Here is an 8,853-nt window from a genome sequence, read left to right on the forward strand (position 1 = left end):
CAGCTCTGGACGTCAACGACATTATTTTGCTTGTTTAAAATAAATGTTTTTGATATGAAATATAACATGACATGATGCGTTATCACTTATCAGTGCACTAGCGTCATCAAGTAGGCTGAAATACTTGACCAACAACATTCGAGAACTAGCTTTTGCCCGCGAATTCTTCCATGTAAATTACATTTCAATAAAAGTAGGTAAGTAGTACTTAGTAAGTACCTCAAACAAATTGTAGCCTATGTTTACTCGGTGTTGTTGATCACAATCCGTCGTGTTGTTTTTACATAAGTTAAAGAGTATTTTATTTTTAGCTTACTTGTAGGTAATATAAACTAACAATCACCGGGTGAATTTCATCCATTCTTCCTCTATATTTGTGTTTGTCATGTACATTATAGGTAGATAGGTAAGAAAATAAAGGTTTATTACTGAAACTAACCTCTGAATCTCTGTGAAAATATCATCATTTATTTAATACCTACAGTCCTACACTGATATAACCTACTAATATTATAAATGCGAAAGTTTGGATGTCTGGATGTTTGTTACTCTTTCACGCAAAAACTACTGAACGGATTTTGCTGAAACTTTACAGTATTATTGTTTACTAGCTTTCCGCCCGCGGCTTCGCACGCGTGGATTTTTGTCTGTCACAGAAAAACTTTATCGCGCGCGTCCCTGTTTCAAAAACCGGGATAAAAACTATCCTATGTTCTTTCCCGGGACTCAAACTATCTCTATGCCAAATTTCATCAAAATCGGTTGCGAGGTTTAAGCGGGAAAGCGTAACAGACAGACAGACAGACAGACAGACAGACAGAGTTACTTTCGCATTTATAATATTAGTTGGGATAATTTATGACGATCTGTGACAAACTAAATTTCATGCGGGTGAAACCGCGGTCAAAAGCTAGTTACATTATATTTTACTTGAATTGTAGTACTTTCCACAAATACTCAAAACATTACTCATAGTTTGACTTGCTAGAAGTTATGTACTTATTTACTTACAGCAGTGTGTATTCTGACTAAACATGATACACACCTAGTATCTACTTACATAGGTATTTGATTTTCCATACATTTTCTTCCATGCGCATGCGAGCGGCGCAGGACAGACCGGTCTTAGTGGAAAACCTTATAAAAACTCTCTTAAAAACCCATAAACCTTATTTATTTCCGTGAATAGGTTTAAAAAAGCACTTTACTCGTCCCAGTATTAACCCTACCACTTGGGGAAGGCCTTTATCCAGCAGTGCATGCACGTCTTTCGGCAGAACGAATATTTTCTTCTAGAATGCCTAAGTACCGATAATAACTGACTTAACTACCATTTTATTTGTAAATATTTAGTCTATGGTAGGTTCATTATTATTAGGTATGTAATTATATTTTTAGAAGCATTAATAAAACATTTATTTCACCATCGAGAAGAAGTAGAGTATGTCTAATAAATGATAATGAATTTGTTATTTGACACGAAACAATATTTTTATGGATAGCGATAAAACAATTTTATCATAATTATAATATTAGATTGTGTTACAGGCATAGTTTAAATGAGGCATCATGACATCAAATAGCTTGCTGACAAGCACAAGTCCAAGAAGTTGAATTTTAATGTTTTGACGGTCACAAGTTTGAATCTAAACTCAAGTGCAAAATGATACTTGAGTGCCATTTGATAATACGGGCCCAACTCTTTTGTGTTGAATTTTTCAGCTCTGGCCTTACCTTCATTGTCGTCCTGAAGACATGGTGAATATTGTAAAAACATTTGAATTTTATATTAATTTTATCCTTCTTTAAGAATGGAATTACTAATTTTCATACAACGGAGGCCGAAGGAGCTTTTTTAAAAGTTTTGGGAAGGGTCCGAAATAAAATTATAACCCATCATAGTTTTCATGTTTCAGCGCTTTTTCAGTACTTACATCAAAACGACGATTAAGTTTGAAACACGTAATAATGAGTAAACATTTTCTACCATCATTTAAAAACGGACCTAGGACTTTTCTAGGATTACCGGATTTCGCCCACTACCAGATCGCTAAGTACGCGATAGACCGGGCGATAAGACGCATACGGGTGATAAGACCTATACCGGGTGATAAGCCGTTGTCGTCAGTCGAGCAGCGTGTGGTAGGCGCGTGAGGGGGGCGTGGCCCCAGTAATTATTGGTCGGCGGCGTAGGCCCGGCACGCACTAAAAACTCTTAAATATTATAATATACAGGGTGGAATTTTGTAATGCCACCTGGAGGGAATTCCTTTATTTTTGAAAAGAAAGAGAACTGCATTCAAAGATTTTAGAAAATTATTCGAAAATTCACTACCATACCATACAATTTTCTGCCTACATAACTAAAATAATTTAAGGTTTCATGGTTTTCCTTTCATTTGATTTATCAAGTTTGTTAGAGAAATTTCATCATTATACCTAACCCTAACGATCGATGTAATAAAAATACAGGGTGTAATTTTTAATAGTTTTTAGATGGTTCGATTCCCGGGTGTGGCAAGCAAATTTTTGGAAATCTTTGAATGCAGTTTTATTTCTTTTCAAAAATAAAGGAATGTTTTCTTTGAGAAAAATTTTCTGTCTACAATATTAAGAGTACTTTCCCTCCAGGTGGCATTACAAAATTCCACCCTGTAGAATGTTAAAATAACGGCAACCACGGGCCTGAAGACGTATTTTAGGAAGGCCTCCCATTAGGCGCCCCATCAAGGCGGAACGGTGCCACGGTGNGCTAAAGGCAAGTAAACGCTCTTGACACTGTTTTCTTCTGACAAATGTACCATTTTCTGCTAAAGGTGATTATAAAGTTCCTCACTGTCCATGAAAGGTTTTAAGGTATTTCTTAAGACTACGAACAAATCTATATTATTCACAATAGCTTGCATTGTAATTACGTCATGTTAAAAACCACATTTAAAGTTGAATGTTATTGGTGACGTTACACAGCCCAAACTAAATTTAAAACAAATAAACAATCCTTATCTATCTGTTTTTTACCCCCACCCCTGACCATTATCTGCTTATTCGCAAAACACGTTATTTACGATGTATGAGTAACTTCATTGTTGTTTTAAAGTCATGCGCTGATAGGAAAGAAAGGGTTTAACAGATTCTGAGAATAGATAACAATGTCACCTAACGATAAAATCACTTTCTAGTACCGTAATCGAAGCTTTTTTCTAAAAAAAAGAACTAAAATACAATTACAAGAAGAGTAAATTTTAATTTTTTTCGGAATCGTTTAACAGGCTAAGTTGCGGTTTGGAGCAGCTGGAAATAGCTTAGAATATTAATAAATAATGCAGTTATACCGACCTAGGTTGTTTCAAGTCACGATCTAGCAGGTCTTCGGAGAAAATTAGCACTTTATAGGTGTACCAGAATCTCATGGCAAATGGGGAAAATAAACTTTGTTGAGTGCAATACTGGGGAAATTGGATTAAACGATCTTGATACTGTTTAATTTTTTATTTATGACTAATATTAATGAACATGAAGTACGAATGCCTACCTATACATTTTAGGTATGTGTATGAATAATGTTGTTATACATCGGGTTTTTAACATAGAAACATGTCTTGAAAAATAAGTAAACCGTATATTACTGTAAATAATTTTATTATGTGTCATACTTATTATAACTTATCACTTCATTCAGAACTAGAAAACGATTCTAAGAACTCCACTTGCATTTCTTGTTCTTCAATAGATGATCAACTTAAAGAGGTATTTATACAGGGTGGAATTTTGTAATGGCACCTGGAGGGAAAGTACTCTTAATACTGAAATTTTACTGAAGGAAAACATTCCTTTATTTTCGAAAAAAAAAGAGAACTGCATTCAAAGATTTTCGAAATTTTTTCGAAAATTCTCTACTATACTACATACAATTTTCTGCAACATTATTCAAATAATTTAAGATTTCATGGTTTTCCTTTCATTTGATTTATCAAGTTTGTTAGTGAGAGTTCATCCTTATACTTAACCCTAACGATCGATGTAATAAAAATACAGGATGTAATTTTTAAGAGATTTTAGTTGGTTCGATTCCCGGGTGTGGCAAGCAAATTTTTGGAAATCTTTGAATGCAGTTCTATTTCTTTTCAAAAATAAAGGAATGTTTTCTTTGAGAAAAAATGGCATTGTGGTGGTGGCTCACAAAATTTCACCCTGTATAATATAAAGCATTATTATTATAAGCAGCTATTAGGTAAGAATAATATAAAAATAAACATGGGTTATGTTTATTTTCCTTCCTTCCATCCTTCTGACGCTGTTAGGTAATAAACTAAATGTATCAAAACATTTCACTCCAACTTACTGTCAACTCAACGACGCGCTTTAAAGTCAAAGATTGGCTTTGAATTATGCCTTATTTTACAATACACATTGAAAACAATATGATTTGCTTGAGCTTTTTCGAATTTTTCACAAAAATAACAAATAGGCATGAAGAGATTACAAAATTTCTGCAGCGGCTGACAGATCTCTTGATTTACTTTGACAGATGACAATAACCTCCTGAGACCCCCGGTGTCACTCGTGACACTTGTGTATATATTTTTTTTACAGCGCCATTTATTAGTATTTATGAAAATTAATAAAAGTGTGTGAAACGTTGGAATATGTCACATATCCAAAAAATTGCTATGCCTCGCACGAAAGGGTTTTTGATTTTGTAAACATTAATTGAAATTTTGAATTCGCGCGACCTCCGACATGACACATTCCAAAAAAAGAAAATATTATTTAAAACAAGTTTTTTGGTATTGTTTTGTGTTTTCTGTGTGCTACGGTAATATATCTCTCAGATTGTGCGATAAAACTATTAAAATGTTTCTATTGTAATAAGTATTTTCGTCAATTAATTCGAGTGTCACTGGTGACACTTTGGGCACTCGTGATTTGAAATATGGTCCTTTTTAGGATTGTCTGATGGTAACGTCAAGTCAATTTTATGCAACTTTGATGATACTGATGATGAAAAAATTGATGCTCCATCCTCAGATCAGACCCTGGATATCATCCAAGACCAGAGTACTTGTCAATACCAATCAAATGAGTCAAAACTCGAGAGAGTTACATCGTTTAGTCACAGAGTTTCTATGGCTACCTTCCGTCTCCATCATCAGATCAGCTCCATGACCTCATTATATTGAAGTCTCATCTGAGTTACATGTCTATGCAAAATTTCAGCTCAATCGGTTGGCAGGAAGTAGCTCTAATTCAGCTTCCAAGATTTTACTCAAACATACATTCACACATTTATAGCAAGTTAAATTAAAGTTTGTAGTAACAAGTTCAATAAAAGCTGTTAAAAAGTAAATCTTATATGATTCTAAACAATTGCAGATCAATTTGAAACTGAAAACACCTATTTTACCATACCTGAAGTAATTAAAATATTAATTAATTTAATGTCTTTGAAACCCGTAGTGTCACTGGTGACACCCCCCATTTTGGCGTATGTAGGGGGGCTAGATTTTTTTTCGCATTTTTTGTTAGTTGTACATATGAAACTTAGCCTGCCTTCCAAAATTCAAGACAATCCGACAATTTTTAGGGGTCTGGGTCTCAGGAGGATAAAGCTATAGACAATGGCCATATGAAAAACACACTTTTCCAATATTTTTGTTTGCCATGAGATTCTGGTACACCTATATGTCTCGTTTCATACAAAAAAAACACAAATTATTTTTTTTAAGCTAATGTATCAGGTTTAGAGAAAAATATGATATGACATGTCGTGATAAGTGAGCAAAGGACTATCGATTGGCAATTTTTAAAATTCGATTTTCCGAAAAAAATCCCTATGTCCACTTTAATGCCATTTCGATCCACCGTGCGGTGCGGCAGTGACGAATCTACCAGCAGGCTGAGTAGGCTGAAGACTAGGGCGGCAAATTTTAAGGGGCGGCAGATTTAGATTATAATTATTTTTTACACACACAAAGTAGGTACGTATTTCGGATACGAATATATCAATGTTCCAGGCCAGTAAATAAGATCCAACAACCTCCTCTTTGCCTCGCGGACACACTTTTATTTTTGAGTAGGTAATATGTAAGTGTATTTTTTTTGTTTAAAGTTAAGTTTGCGTTAGTTATAAAAAAAATCTGTTTATTGTAAATAAATATTTTCACCCATTTAAAAATTAACGTACATAAAATGTCTTTGTCTACTACTCTTTCCTTCCAAGAAACTCTGTTAATACTATTGTTTTCTTAGTTTTATGGTAGCGGTAATAATAAGTAACACTTATGTTTTTAAAACTACATGTTGAGAACGAGGTACAATTACCTATTTCTATTTATAATTTTGCATGCATTATCTTGATCTAATATTAAGTATACATATTTACTTATATGAATCATGATAATAAGTAAAAAGTACCACACAAAATATTTATAATACCTTAGCAAAACAGAGTTTATTCTGTCATTAAATAACTATAATAAATTACTGTACTTATATGAATAAACAAATAAATGCTCGTGTTCGCCAGAGGGCTGAGTGTGAGTTTAAGTAGGTACATCAATTGTCCTCACTAGTGAGCGCGTTAAAAAAAAAATTTTAGGTCTTGAAAGTTTCCGCTAGGGCCTGAAATGTATTTCCCACACTTAAAATTTTCTTTAAATGTCGCTCCTGTAAAATTGATAAAAATCAGTTACGCCTTTTCGTGATTCGACCCACGATTTGCTTTCTGCGGGATTTGAACTCGTAACGGCGTTGTAAGTATTTTTTAAATAAGAAATGATTGAACTTTTGCCTTTTAACTCTTTCAAGTTCTTCTCCCAGATCCAATACACTTCAACTTAAACTAAAATTCACCCTAACACATTTAGGCTGATTTGCACCACCTTATTTTAACCTTAAAATTAACCAGTGTTTTTTGTATGAAGTTTGACAGATTTTTGACGTTTGTCAAAGTTAAAGTAAGATTGTGCGACTCAGCCTAGTTGAGACGGCAACAAGCAAACGGAAACTTTTTCATAAAGATATAGATAGAAAGAGCAAAAGTCATCATTTCTTAAAAGCTTGCAAAAAAATGTTTTATCAATAAGTATATACAAAAAAACCCTGGCACATTTTATGATTAGATTAAATATAACTTAGTAACAGTTATTATTTTATTCTAATTTGTTTCCAGAATAACAACTATTTTTTGCACGAAATGATTATTTAGATAGGTATGCCTGTTCTTTGATAGTAGTTAGTTATAGAAGCAGTTATAAATCTACAGATCTACTAATAAAACGAGTCATTGACCTCTTTAATTGCATGAACAGGTAACTAATTAGTTACAACATTATGTCGAAAAGGATAATGTTTGTGAATGCTTTTTACATTAAGATAAATTATAGGTATGCTTAGACACGCCTAAAAAAAACAATCAAAGCTTGTGCAATGAGTTCAGACCACAGCATAGACATATTATCTACCTGAATGTTACGGGTGAATATCCCAAGCACGTTTATTACGCGGCGGAGCTGAGAATCGATGGGAGAAATGTAACTAGAGCGATGATTTTTTTTCTGTATATAGTTTAAACAGCGTTTTACATGATAGCAAAGTCTTCAGGACAATAGGTAGTTATTTTATGTACTAAAAAAATTTTCAAACACCCAAAATCTAATAGCGGTGGCGTGTCCTAACTCTATTTCTACTCATAAATTGTGTTATTCCTTCTTTCTCGGAGATTCTAGTAATTTAAGAATAGTATAGCCATAAAATACATTAAATAAGACTTCCAAATGATATGAAAGCAATGTGATATTTCATAATTTAAGTATTTTAAATAGCTTTTCAAAACTGTCCCACGAAAAAAAGCAATTACAGTGGCTCAATTTCGACACTCTCTTACATCTCCAAAGAAGCTTTGAGAGACGCAGAGTTCTTCTTCCCTGCATCACACAGCTGTGTCCTCCTGATCGGGCTATAAAGACTTGCGACATGTGGTATTGTTTTTCCAGCAGACCAGTAAATATTTGTATCAGCGGCACAGGAATACAAAATTTTTCAATTTCGCTGACAAGTGTATGAGTGAAAGCTACTTACTTAGATGCTAAACGATTCTTTAACATGATTAAAGTTTGGTGTTTTGTTGTATCTGCATACAGAAATTATTGATCAGAATTATAGTTTTCTTTATAATTTGAATTTTGTTATAGTTTTTTAATTCCGGTGGCGCAATTTCGGTGGCTCCGGTGGCAAATCTATTGCCAGGATTGGTCTTATTGGCTCTGGAGCATTGTACCTAGGTCTACTAAGGTCTCAGTCATAACTACAATATCGTCAGTTAATCGAAGTTGTGTGATATACTCGCCGTATCTTGATACTGAGCTCGGTCTAGCTCAGAAGCTTGAAAACCTCTAAGTGGGAGGTAGTGAAGACTTTAAGAGATTACAGTGTCTCCAACTCTGAACCCTCACAGCAATCAGATAAGTTTCGAGTTGTGATCTTGGGGGAGGGCTGATATGATGAAGTTTTCATACAAATACTTCAGAAGTTGCATGTTCGTTCGTTCGTTTCAGGCAAATGACGTCCACTGCTGGACAAAGGCCTCCCCCAAGGTTTTCCATAATGAACGATCCTGCGCTGCCCGCATCCAGGCTCTTCCCGCGACCTTTACCAGATCGTCGGTCCACCTAGTAGGCCTGCCTACGCTACGTCTTCCAGTCCGTGGTCGCCACTCGAGAACTTTCCTGCCCTAACGGCCATCGTCTCTACGAGCTATGTACCCCGCCCACTGGCACTTGATTATAGCAATTCTGCGAGCTATGTCGGTTACTTTGGTTCTCCTGCGGATCTCCTCACTTCTGATTCGATCAC

This window comes from Ostrinia furnacalis, unplaced genomic scaffold (genome assembly GCF_004193835.3).
Source record: "Ostrinia furnacalis isolate ACB-3 unplaced genomic scaffold, ASM419383v2 OfSCF6657, whole genome shotgun sequence".
NCBI lineage: Eukaryota > Metazoa > Arthropoda > Insecta > Lepidoptera > Crambidae > Ostrinia > Ostrinia furnacalis.